Source organism: Loxodonta africana, chromosome 1, assembly GCF_030014295.1.
Source record: "Loxodonta africana isolate mLoxAfr1 chromosome 1, mLoxAfr1.hap2, whole genome shotgun sequence".
In the NCBI taxonomy this organism is placed as follows: domain Eukaryota; kingdom Metazoa; phylum Chordata; class Mammalia; order Proboscidea; family Elephantidae; genus Loxodonta; species Loxodonta africana.
Window position 1 is genome coordinate 6,685,402 of NC_087342.1, and position 13,107 is coordinate 6,698,508.

The following is a 13,107-nucleotide window of genomic DNA, read 5'->3' on the forward strand; positions in this document are numbered from 1 at the left end:
ATACTACCTTCATTCTATAGCTGTAGAGACTGTGCCATCTGCGTTTAAAAAGTGCTATATATGCATATGTTATAAAGAATGAGGTTGATGCGAGAAACGTAACTAAATGGCAGGAAAGAACATAAATATCTATAATTGCATGTAACTAAGGATTTGAAAGTAACTTCATTCCATTTCATAGATTAGGAAAAGCAAACTCAGGAGCATTAAGAGGCTTAAATAAAGAACGTACCCACATGCTTACTTCGGCAGCACATATATTAAAATTGGAACGATACAGAGAAGATTAGCATAGCCGCTACACAAGGATGACATGCAAATTTGTGAAGCTTTCCATATTTTTAAAGATTACCCATAGGCTTGGAAAAAGCTTTTAGCTACGACATTTCCGATCAGCGTCTGATCTCTAAAATCTACATAATACTGCAAAACTTGACTACAAAAAGACAAATAACCCAATTAAAAAATGGGCAAAGGCTATGAACAGGCATTTCACTGAAGAAAATATTCTGGCTGCTAACAGATACATGAAGAAATGCTTACGATCATTACAGAGATGCAAATCAAAACTACAATGGGATACCATCTCACCCCAACAAGGCTGGCATTAATCCAAAAAACAGAAAATAAGAAATGTTGGAAAGGTTGTGGAGAGACTAGAACACATACACTACTGGTGGGGATGTAAAATTGTACAACCACTTTGGAAATTGATTTGGCACTTCCTTAAAAAACTAGAAATAGAGCTAGTATAAGATCCAGCAATCCCACTCCTTGGAAAATATCCTAGAGAAATAAGAGCCTTTACACGAGCAGATAGATATATGCACACTCATGTTCATTGCAGCACTATTTACAATAGCAAAAAGATGGAAGCAACCAAGGTGCCCATGGATGGACAAATGGGTAAATAAATTATGGTATATTCACACAATGGAATATTATGCATTGATAAAGAGCAATGATGAATCCGTGAAACATTTTATAACATGGAGGAATCTGTAAGGCATTATGCTGGATGAAATTAGTCAGCTGCAAAAGGACAAATATTGTATAAGACCACTATTATAAGAACTCGAGAAATAGTTTAAACAGAGAAGGGAATATTCTTTGATGGTTACGAGAGGGGGGAGGAAGAGAGAGAGGGAGAGGGTTTTTCACTAATTAGATAGTAGATAAGAACTATTTTAGGTGAAGGAAAAGACAACACACAATACAGACGAGGTCAGCACAATTGGACTAAACCAAAAACAAAGAAGTTTCCTGAATAAACTGAAATCTTCAAAGGCCAGCGTAGCAGGGGCAGGGGTTTGGGGACCATGGTTTCAGGGGACATCTAAGTCAATTGGCGTAATAAAATCTGTTAAGAAAACATTCTGCATTCCAGTTTGGAGAGTGGTATCTGGGGTCTTAAACTCTAGCAAGTGGCCATCTAAGATGAGTCAATTGGTCTCAACCCACCTGCACCAAAGGAGAATGAAGAGCATCAAAGGCACAAGGTTTTTTATCAGCCCAAGAGGCAGAAAGCACCACATGAACCAGAGACTACATCAGCCTGGAAACCCTGGTGGTGTAGTGGTTAAGTGCTACGGCTGCTGACCAAGAGTTTGGCAGTTCAAATCCACGAGGCGCTCCTTGGAAACTCGATGGGGCAGTTCTACTCTGTCCTATAGGGTAGCTATAGGGTTGCTATGAGTCGGAATCAACTTGACAGCAGTGGGTTTGGTTTTTTGGTTTTTACATCAGCATGAGACCAGAATGGTGCCCAGCTACAACTGATCACTGTCCTGACAGGGAACACAACAAAGAACCCCTGAGGGAGCAGAAGAGCAGTGGGATGCAAAAAGACCAGATTTAATGGTCTGACTGAGACTAGAATGACCCGGGAGGTCATGGTCCCCAGACCTTCTGTTCACCCAAAACAGGAACCATTCCCAAAGCCAACTCTTCAGACAGGGACTGGACTGGACTATGGGATAGACAATGACACTGGTAAAGAATGAGCTTCTTGGATCAAGTAGACTCATGAGACTATTTTGGCATTTCCTGTCTGAAAGGGAGATGAGCTAGTAGAGGGGGTCAGAAGCTGGCCAAAGGGGGATGAAAAGAGAGAGTAGAGGGAAGGAGTGTGCTGTCTCATTAGGGGGAGAGCAACTAGGAGTATATAGCAAGCTGTTTGTAAATTTTTGTATGAGAGTCCGACTTGATTTGTAAACTTTCACTTAAAAAATTAAAATTAAAAAAAGAAGTACCCACTATTAAATCTTGATGCTTAAATTATACTTCAATTTTATGTTCTATGCTTACAGATGTCCCCTTTAAAAAGGTGTAACAGGTAAGTTTTTAAAAAGGCATTCTAAAACTGACACTGTAAGGCCTATCCTATTTAATATTTCAGAATAGATTCTGCTGTCTGGATAAGATTGGCGAAAACGATTAAACCCTTGGTTTTAGTATCATGGAGCCATGTTGGTGCAGTGATTAAAGCACTCAGCTGTTAACTGAAAGGTCAGCAGTTCAAATCCACCAGCCATTCCATGGGAGAAAGATGTGGCAGTCTGCTTTCCTAAAGATTTACAGTATTGGAAACCCTATGGGGCAGTTCTACTCTGTCCTGTGGGGTCATTATGAGTCAAATTCAACTCGATCTCAGTGGGTTCTTTTGTTTCTTTCTTTCTTTTTTTTTTTTTTTTTAGTACCATGTACAAAATAATCTTTGAAGGTTTTCTCCATGAATTCTGTATTGCTTTAGGTCCTGATCATTCTAAACAGTTCATTAGAGTAATTCAATTTGAAAAGCATTGTGTCCTAGCGTGATCCACGCCAATGTGCCTTTCTGCTTGTGTCGGCTGTAAATTTCCAGCTCCAACTAGCAACCTCTTTTTTTTTTTTTCATAACAGACACACACTTCACTGAGAGGAGCTCAACTATAAACATTTTATGGTCTGAGAAATCCACAGGCACTGAGACACACGGTGTTTAGAATTCTGAGAGCATTAGGGATGGGAGTTAGAGAGTGAGAGGGCTAGTAGATTTTTTATTTATTTTTTACCCAAAATCCAAAGTACTAAAAACCTCCTGAAAGATCTGAAACTTTAATTTACATTAAAAAAAAACCTTCTTAAAAAATCAACAGATTCAATCAACACAATTAGGAGTCTAAATCATTTTGTAAAGGGTTAAATCTACATAGCGCTGTTCAGAAAGCAGTTCATCTTGCTATAATACCTGACCCAAATCATGGAATACACTTATCTAAATGAAGCATAAATTGCACGTACAGAATCGCCAAAAAGGTAGAGAACTCTGACTCATGTCTTAACCTGCATCACTACCATCCTACATCCCCAAACTTCTCACTTTCCTCTGTGCTTGCCTTGGATGTGCTGTAATTCATAACTTTTCCACTCAGTTCTCCCATGGCTGACAATAGAAAGAAAGAAGATGAATGGTTTTAATTCTTACTACTGCGCTGCTCAGCACCACTCTGCTGCCAGCTGGTTCTTGCTGCAGCTCAGGGTTTCAGGAGCTTGGGTTCCCGTGAAAGTCTCACACAGAGAATCCAGAAATGAAGGAGGAAAGGCTCTTGTGGAGAAGGGCTTGTTTCTAATGCAGTAAGCCTTGGGTAGCACAACAGGGCAGGAACATGGGGCACACAGTTGTACTTCTGAGTGCTTAACAGCCACTTTGGGTGAGCTGATGCTACCCCAAGGCGGAAGGCTGAGTGAAAGAAAGAAAAGAAAAAAAGATAACACAAGTGGACAGAGCCTATTGAAAGAAGAAAGTAGTGTGGAATGACCTGATGAAAAGGATTGTTCTGCATTTGATTTGGCTAATGGTTTTCTCAAGGTTTAGGACAGTTGAGTGCTGACCTATTTGCTCGGAAATTGAAAATACAGTATCCCAGAAGAACAGGTGGAGACATCCAAGGACAGTCAGTCATAGGAAGAGAAGGGAAAGAATAGTTGGTGTGGGCAATAGCGACAGCTAGATGACTTGGCTTCCCGAAATTATGTACCTGACCTTTTATATGAGACTTTGTCAGGTCTTTGGAGTAGATCCAGTTCTTCCTTGGTAGTTGTCCTTGATGCATAGTGCCAAACGCACTCATTATGAGAAGCGGGAGATGCAAATGTCAAGGTGATCGGAGTAATTGTTGGCTCTGGAAAGTGTAGAAAAGGAGAAAGGCAGCTTCCCAGGAAGGAAAAGTCAGACAGTGACAAACCGAAATTTGGTGTGCGGTTGTTAGTGGTATCAGGACCTGGGCACTTTCTTTCAGATGTATAAACATTTCCCTAAAACACACCTTTAAAGGCTTTTGAACATCAAACTGTCCCTGCAGAGGGCAGGCGGGAAAAACAGTGTTCTCAAACCCAGCTCAAAGTATGGTGTGAGATCTGCTTTTTGACAAGCCTTTGCAAGGAACCTAGACACACAAGGGGCACGTTTTTGCGACCTCTGTACAATTCTAAGTACAGGTACTTTCAGCTTGCAATTTGGAAGCCCCTGGTCCCTTTAGCTAAGTTTAATAATAACTGAACCGGAACATCTATCGACCATTCATGCATTATACACACGAAAAACTAATGAAGCACACAAAACACTGTGTTCAAACCCAAGAAGTACACATCAGGAAAAAGAAAAAAAAAGAAAGAAAAAATGACAATAAAGCAGTTTTTGATCTAGAAATGCTGGTTCTAGACAGTAAGGCTAGAAAGTTTGCAGTGAGTCTTTGCCGAGAAAAGAAAAAAAAATTTTTTTTTGAGAAAAGAGAGGTCCTAAAACTGTTCTGCCTCTTTAGAGCACGTAAACCCATTGCTGTTGAGTCAATTCCAACTCACAGCGACCCTATAGGACAGAACAGAACTGCCCCACAGTTTCTACGGAGCATCTGGTGGATTCGAACTGCAGATCTTTTGCTTAGCAGCCCTAGCACTTAACCACTACACCACGAGGGTTTCCTTTGAGCACATAGGACTCATATATTTATATTATCCTTCCCTTTACCTGCCTATGCCATTCTCCCTCCTGTTCTTTCCATACCGTTTCCCTACATCCTCTCTGTCCCGCCTGTCACTCCTGCCAACTAGTCCATTCTTAGGTGATTTGTTTCTGCCTCCCACACAGATCTAGCTGCGTGTTATTTCTTTCCTCTGCAGTCTCCATCCCTCCCTCTTCTTCACTCCATCTCTGAAGTGGAACATACGTGCAGGCACAGCAGACACATGAACACACAGCTGTCCCGACTTCTCTCTGGCACTTTCCAGCAACGGACACTCCAAACATTTAGCACAGCACGACGAAATGTTGATATAAAAATGAGAAGCTCTTCACCTGCAATGCTAATTAACCGTAAACAAGTTCTTTTCAAGGTAGGAGTTCGGCACTGATGCCTAGAGAGGGAGGAATTGGGATTCTCTTGCTAGAAGGCAAACAAAAATCCCTTTTCAGATGCTAGGTGGCAGTGTTACCTCATCAATAGGCATTCCTAGGCCTTGCCAAGCTGCACATTTAATTTGGTTTGAGTGAGATGCACATAAAAGTGGGGAACTCAAAGAGATGGACTGAAGCCAGGAAAATAAGTTGCTGTGACTGTCCATGAAGGGTTCATAAACATGGAAAGCTGGGAGTCATTTCTTTAAAAAGGATTCAGCCAAAGACAGTTGATATTTTAAGAGTCTGCCTTGTGATTTCAGCATCAAGATTTCAAACCAATGCTCTGTTTTTAAAATATGACATTGGTACAGAGATACCCCAGGTCTTCAATATTTTCGTGCTCTACCTGCATTTCCCACCTGAATAAATGTGATCAGTATTCATAGCAACTAGAAAATAATCTGAACACCAAGCACTGGTCTGATGACTAAGGGCTCTCATGGGCTATTTGTCTTTTTCTTTCTCCTTACGATCATTGCCACTACGGTACCTTCATTCCCAAATTGCTCAAGATAGAATCCTCAGAGACATCTTTGAATCTTTCTTCTCTCTCTCATCCCAACCAATCACCGAGACTCGTGGGTGTGTTCTTATAAATATTATTCAAATCCACCCTGGCCTCTCAATCCCCATTACTACTGGCTTAGTTCAGTTCTTTCATTTCCTTCCATGGAAGATTTTGGTAGACTTTTAATTGGCCATCCTTTCTTTTGTGTCTCCCCCACTACATAGTAACCACAGGAATAAAAAGTGGTCTTCCCAAAATACTGGTCTGAGCATGTGACTCCCTTTCCTACAAAACTAGGGTGGATACAAGATGTAGGATAACACCCATACATCTTAATGGGAGTTGCAAGGTCCTATATGAGCTGGCCTTACCTATCTTGCCTTCTTCTCCCACTCCTCCTTCTTACACATTGTACACTCAAGCCACACATAATCTCTCAGGATTCCCTTAATATATCAAATTCTATCACATCTCTAAGACTTTGCCCATGCTGTTCTCTCTGTTAGGAATAGCCTTCCTTCTTTTGTCCACCTGTTAAACACCTATTCATTAAGTATCTATTCACCCTCTCTAGAGATGCTTTTCCAGCTTCCCAGGTGCAGTAAACTACTTTGTCCTCTGTGCTTGCATTTATGGGTAGGCATATAGATATAGATATGCACACATACCGTTAGTACAGCATCTTCCAGAGGTTATTGTAATTATCTGTTTAAATGTGTGCCTCTTTTACTAAACTGTGAGCACCTCCAATTCAAAGATGCTTTCTTAATTATGTATGTGTCTCCAAAGATTACTTTGAAAGGTGTGTAACATATCAGTAGTTCAATAAATGATTAGAGAATGAGTAGAATATGAACTGTTTGTCAACATATTGATGCCCAAAGAAGAACTGAGGCATTTTTGTTTGTTACAACTAGTGTTACTGACATATAAGTGAATACAATCAGGGACACTGTTAAACATATAACACACAGGCAGCTTCCCATATCAAAGAACTATCCAACCCCAATGTCAATAGTGCTGAGTGAGAAATCTTGGGTTATACAATACACAAATGAGATAGTGATTTAGATACATGAACAACTGATATCAACGAAGGGTTTAATGTAAATAATTCAGGATAGGGAGAGGAGGGAGAGTGCCATTTGAGAGAGGGTCATCACAAAAGGCTTCTCTGATAATTGGCACTGGACCAAAGCTGGCATGAAGTGAGAGAGAGAGTCAAGAGAACAGCCAGTGTTATGCAGAAGATACAGTATGTACGAAGACATTAAGGCAGAGACAGGTTTGAGAAATTTGAGAAATAGCACATAGATCTTAGTGGCTGGGGCAGAGGAAATGAGGGGAAAAGTATGGGAGGTGAAGTCAGAAATGGGTCTTGGATCAACATCCAAAAGGCCGTTATAGGACTTTAGCTTCTACTCTGTGCAAGAACAAAGTCATTGAAGCATTTTGAGCACAGAAGTAACAATCTGACTTAGGTTTGATAAAGATCACTCTGCCTGCTGTGTGGATAAAAAACTATAGAGAGTGGCAAAGAGGAAAAAATAAATAAAAAAAGGAATTCTCCTACTGCAATAGTGCAGAAACTAGAAGACAGTGCTTTGGACCAGGAGGGTAGCAGTAGAGTAACAGAAAGAGGTTAGATTCTGGATATATTTTGAGGTAGGGCAAGTTGCATTTTATGATGGTTAGAACATACAGTGAAAGAAGGAAAGAAGTCAAGTTCTACTCAGTAGTTTTGGACTAAGCAACTGAAAGAATGAAGTTACCATTTACAGAAATAGGGAGCGTGAGGAGATAAAGAGTACATTTATGCACAGGTTAAGCTTGATATGTCTATTGAGCTTCCAAGTAAGACATAGATTTGTCAGTCGAATGGAAAGCCTAGAGTTCAGGGAAGAGTTTAGGGCTGAATATATGTACTCTATAACTATGGCCTGCGTAGATGAGATAACCCAGAGAGTGAATATAGATAAATAAGGCAAAGTTAGAGTCCTAGGACACTCCAACATTTAGAGATGTTGTAAAAATGAGGAACGTCCAGCAAAAGGGGCTAAGAAGAATCACCTAGTGAGTCAAGTGGAAAACCAATGCAGAGTGGTCAAAATAGAGGGAATACGAAGAATGTCAAGTGTATTCGATAGGTCAAGATAATGACGACTAAGAATCAACCACTGGATTTGACAATGTGCCTAGTAACCACTACAAGGGCAGTGTTGGTGAAGAGGTAGAAACAAATGCCTGGCTAGAATAGTTCAAGAGATAATACACTGTTTCTGGAAAATAGATATGTGATAAAGCTATTAAAAATTAAAAAGGAAAGAAATGATAGTCACAGAATTTAAGATAGTGGTTAGCTTTACTCTAGGGAAGGCAAGGGAATGGGTTGGAACAGAACACAGGGGTAAATGAAACAGAACTGATAACGTTCTAGTTCCTAAGTTGGGTTATTATGCTTGTAAGGATGGTGCAGGACCAGGCAGTGTTTCGTTCCGTCGTGCATAGGGTCGCAATGAGTCGGAACCAACTCGACAGCACCTAACAACAACATAATGTTAAAGGTCCAGGGAGAAAGATGTGGCAGTCTGCTTCTGTAAAGATTACCAAGGTTTCTCTTGGAAACCCTATGGAGCAGTTCTACTCTTGCCCTATAGGGTTGCTATGAATTGGATTTGACTCAAAGGCACACAACAATAGCAATCACAAATGTAAATTGAATATGATATAACTGAAACTTAGAAGAACGGGTAGGGTAAGTATAGGCTAGTGATTGGAGATGCTATAAAATCCAAGTTTTTTTTTTTTTTTTTTTTTGCTTCTTTTCAAGATGAAACATATTGCATTGTTTCTATGCTGGTGGGAACTTAGAGGAATAAGCTGATGAAGCAGGGCAGGGATTGCTGGCAGAGTCAGGACTTCAGGTACTGGAATCCTGAATCTGTGCAATCAAGACTCACACTGCCTAGTTTTCATCTCAACGTCTCTTACAGACTTCATGCTGTAGTAGACGGCTTTCACTAAGATGGCTACTATCAGTTACAGAGTCATATCCTCCCAATTTAGCAAACCCAGTGGAATGAGACAGAAATCCTTTGCCTCAACATTTCTGTATCAACTCCAGAAAGAATTCTAACAAGTCCCGCTTGAACAGTAGTTGTCAATTGGCTACGTCTAAGTCACGAGTTCACATCTATGGTTAGGCAATGGCATCTAAAACAAAAACAAAAAAACAAACACTCTGCCATCGAATCAATTCCGACTCATAGCGACCCTATAGGACAGAGTAGAACAGCCGGACAGAGTTTCCAAGGAGCAGCTGGCGGATTCGAACTGCCGACCTCTTGGTTAGCAGCTGTAGCGCTTAACCACTATGCCACCATGGTTTCCAGTAATTATCCTAGTCTACCACAGTCATGAATTATTTTTAAAACCACAAAAAATACCTTATTAAAATGTTATGTTTTAATAACTGATAACACTGAGAAAGAAATTAGGGTGTCTTTTGACAGTGTGTGGCATCTTATACTTCCCAAAAGATCTATTCTCTCTCTTTTTTTTTTTCTCACTATGGAAATGAAGAGGATGTTGCAGACATTTTTTCTTAATTGGAAACTTTGGTTAATGTAAGAAGATGTCACAGATGAAGGTTTGATTGTAAAAAAGCAACAAGAGAGAGATTCTGAAATGTTAATGTCTGAATAGAATGGCACAGATGGTTTGAGAGAATCCAGACCCTTATTTTGGGCCAAAAGAGAGGAGCAAAGTGATTTCAGTGGCTATGTGGAGCAGTCTCTTATAAAGATATCCTTATTGAGAAGTGAATAAATGTACGCATGTGTGTATGTAAGTAAGTAAGTAAGGTGGGGAGAATTGTATCGAGCACTATTTTTGATTTAAGATTTTTTTAATGCCATTTGATTTCAGGTTGTTAAGAGGGGCCGCTAACCAAAAGGTCAGCAGTTCAAATCCACCAGAGGCTCCTTGGAAAATCTATGGGGAAATTCTACTCTGTCTTACAGGGTTAGTATGAGTCAGAATCAACTTGAAGGCAATGGGATTGGTTTTTGGTTTTAATTACTGGCATAAACCTATAACCCATTGCCTTAGACTTGATTCCAACTCATAGTGACCCTATAGGTCAGAGAGGAAACTGCCCCATAGGGTGGATTTGAACTGCTGACCTTTTGGTTAGCAGCCGTAGCTCTTAATGGCTATGCCACCAATATTTTCAGGGCTTCAAACCAGTTCGTTCTTTTTTTTTTTTGCGTTTTAATTTGTATTTCTAACAAGTTCCCTGTTGAGAATTTGCATTTCCACCCCAGGTATACTGAATTAGAATCTACATTTTACCAGGATCCTCAGTTGACTCTTATGTATAACTTCCTGGGAACTTGTTAGAAATGCAAATTCTCAGCAGGGGTTCAAACAAGGAGGAACCAGTTAAAAGCCCTAAATATTTTCCTTTTGAAATAGTTCAAATCTAAGCATCTTTGAAAGTTCTCCGAGAGCCAGATGGTATCCTTTACCTCCAACTGCAGACCAATACAGTTTGAGATTATAGATTTCTGAAGCTGGCACAGGAAGTGGGGTCAATTTTCCTTTGTAATCCTTACCTTCAGATCTTAGAGTCTACTTGCCATTGCCAAATGCCAGCACGGTCTTGTTTGAATTATTTGGGTAGGTCCAGAAGCACACATAATGGCTACTTTCTATCCTTGCAATTTTCCAGCTTTGCAACAGCTAGAGGAGACACTGCACAAAGATATCTTTTGGCACTTTTCCCCTCCCCTCACTTCCCCCACCCTTCTGGAAACCCTTCCTGAACCTTGCTTTCCTGCTTGCTCTTTCTTCCCCTTTTAATTCCCAACCACACTTCCTCATTAGTTTGTTCTCACTAACATCATCTTGTCAAAACTTCAGGAAGTTACAGCCTGCAGCAAAAGGCACTGAGAGTATGAGTGGAAACATGCCGGCAGTAGCTGAAAAGAGGGAAATAGTTTTGAACTAAAACTATAGCCAACTTTGGGCTGCAAGGAAGGCAACATTCCCCACGTACCAGGACTTTGAATTGCAAATAGAAGCCACTGGGTTTACTCCAATGTCTACAATTGGACAAGCAATGTGAACAGTATAAACAGAAAAGAGATGCAGAAATAAGACAAAAGTCTGAATTGCTTTCTGTTCCTAAAAGGTTTCACACACTCTAGGTACTGTGAGCAAATGAGCTAGCTGTCAGTCCCGCAGCCTGCACTGTAAACAATTATTATAGAAGTTTCTTTTAGTTTTCCCCAACCTTTTTTTCTCTTCACGTGGTTCTCTCTGTGAACACCTTCATTAAATGCCAAAGGCCTTAAGCTAATACATCTTGTTTCCATCAGTTGCAAAACGTTCCCGTTTATCTTCCCAATACCCTGCTTTTGTAGTAACACCAGACTAGGAGATGTTGGGTGAGAGAGGAAAAACGAAACAAGGAGGAAAAAGATCATCAGTTTTAAACTATGTGGGTTTTTTGTTGTTGTTGTTATTTTTGAAGTGTGTTTAGCACAGAGACAAATTGTACATTTACCACAAGTCACCAGGACCTAACGAGCTCCTAATGTGTCCCATACTTCAAGGCTTTTCAGAACAGGCCAGTAACTTAGCAACCACAGCTAAACCTTGACAGGAATAATCATTATTTGTGTTGCAGCTTCAGGCTTCCCCACTGTAGGTTTCTCTCCATTTTTTTTTTTTTTTTTTTAATGGACTCCCAAAACAAAGAAGAGCAGTTAAGGCTGAGAAGAGAGAATTTCCCTCCAGCCTCAGTAGGTCATAAGTGGCATGCTGGGAGCAGGAGCCTGGAGTTAGGCGTGACTTCCGCCAGGGAAAGTCAGGGAAGTGATGGGCAAAGGTTAGGTGGGGTCATTTCAAAGGAACACCAGGATGTTTGACACCTGCTCAAAAACAATATACGTTTAGCGTTTACTGATTTAGCACTTAAAAAAAAAGCTTGCTAATTCACAGATAAACACGACATTCTGTGACCTATAAAGTGTTTTCACATTGTGGAGGTACAGATTTGTGGTGTGAACTGCTCCACGGTAGCAAGTTTATGTTAGTGCGGGAAGCTCCCCGGCTGAGCAGCGTCCTCACAGTGCCCTGCCGTAGTTGATCTCGACCGAAGTGTTCAAACAAACAACTTTATTGTGAATCATCCCCCTCTCTCCACAACATACAAAAAATTTTTAAAAACTCTCTAAATGAAGATGATGAAAGAGCATGTGAAAATATCTAAGATAGTTTTGAAGTTCAGCCAGAAAATAAAAAATTTATAGGATAAACCATAACTTTAGGCAGGCATTCTTCAGTGTGTGGGTTTGTAATGAATTCTGTAGGTATTGCTCATGAGCCTCGGGGGTTTACCAGGGTCTTCATGGGAGAATGGAAGAAATCAAGGCGCTGGGAGGGCACTGTAATAGATTCTTACTGTCAGGGAGGTTGTAACGACTGACGAGGGGGTCCGTTAACCAGACCTATTTCTGACCCACAGGTCAATCCCATGGTCCACAGAAATGTTAGTCAACAAAGCCTCAAAACAGAAGAACAAATGTGCTATAATCACAAGTCTCTGTTTAGCTGGCTTCTATTAGGTCAAGAAAATTAAAGGAACATTACTTAGTTTACATCTCTTTTGAAAAGGTAAATAATACAATATTGTGGGGATTCAGAATGACTGCCTTCTAGACCTCACTCTGCTATTAACTAGCATGTGATTATGGGTTGTGGTTAACCACTATAGGTTTCGACATCTTGTCTGACCTACAGACCTCCTTTAAAACATTGTAGGCTCCAATAGTGCCTTTAGTCCTAATCCTCTATGATCTTTTTGAACAAGCAGAGTCAAAGGGTAGGATAATACATGACACTGTGAATAACTCTGAATGAGCCATCTCAGAGATGAATGTTATTTCTTTCCTTTTCTCTGAAACGAGAATAATTATAATTGTTTTCAGCACAAGCAGGTACTCATGGGAGCTTGCTAGTTAATGCACTCTAAATTCTCCATTAATAATTTAAAGTATAGATATGCTGTAAGTTTGATTAATAAAAATTGCTCCTGGAGATTCCCACAAAAAAATAAGCTTTGGCAAATGCTAGCATCTGATTTTCATAGAAACAC

The 13,107-nt window shown here is 40.2% G+C and overlaps 1 non-coding gene across 1 annotated transcript; it reads left to right on the forward strand.

Annotated features, from left to right (window-relative positions):
- Positions 1 to 236: 236 nt before the first annotated feature.
- On the forward strand, positions 237 to 343 carry LOC111751453 (U6 spliceosomal RNA). Its single transcript, XR_002786572.1, has one exon. It is a non-coding gene; the product is annotated as a U6 spliceosomal RNA (small nuclear RNA).
- The last annotated feature ends 12,764 nt before the right edge of the window (positions 344 to 13,107 follow it).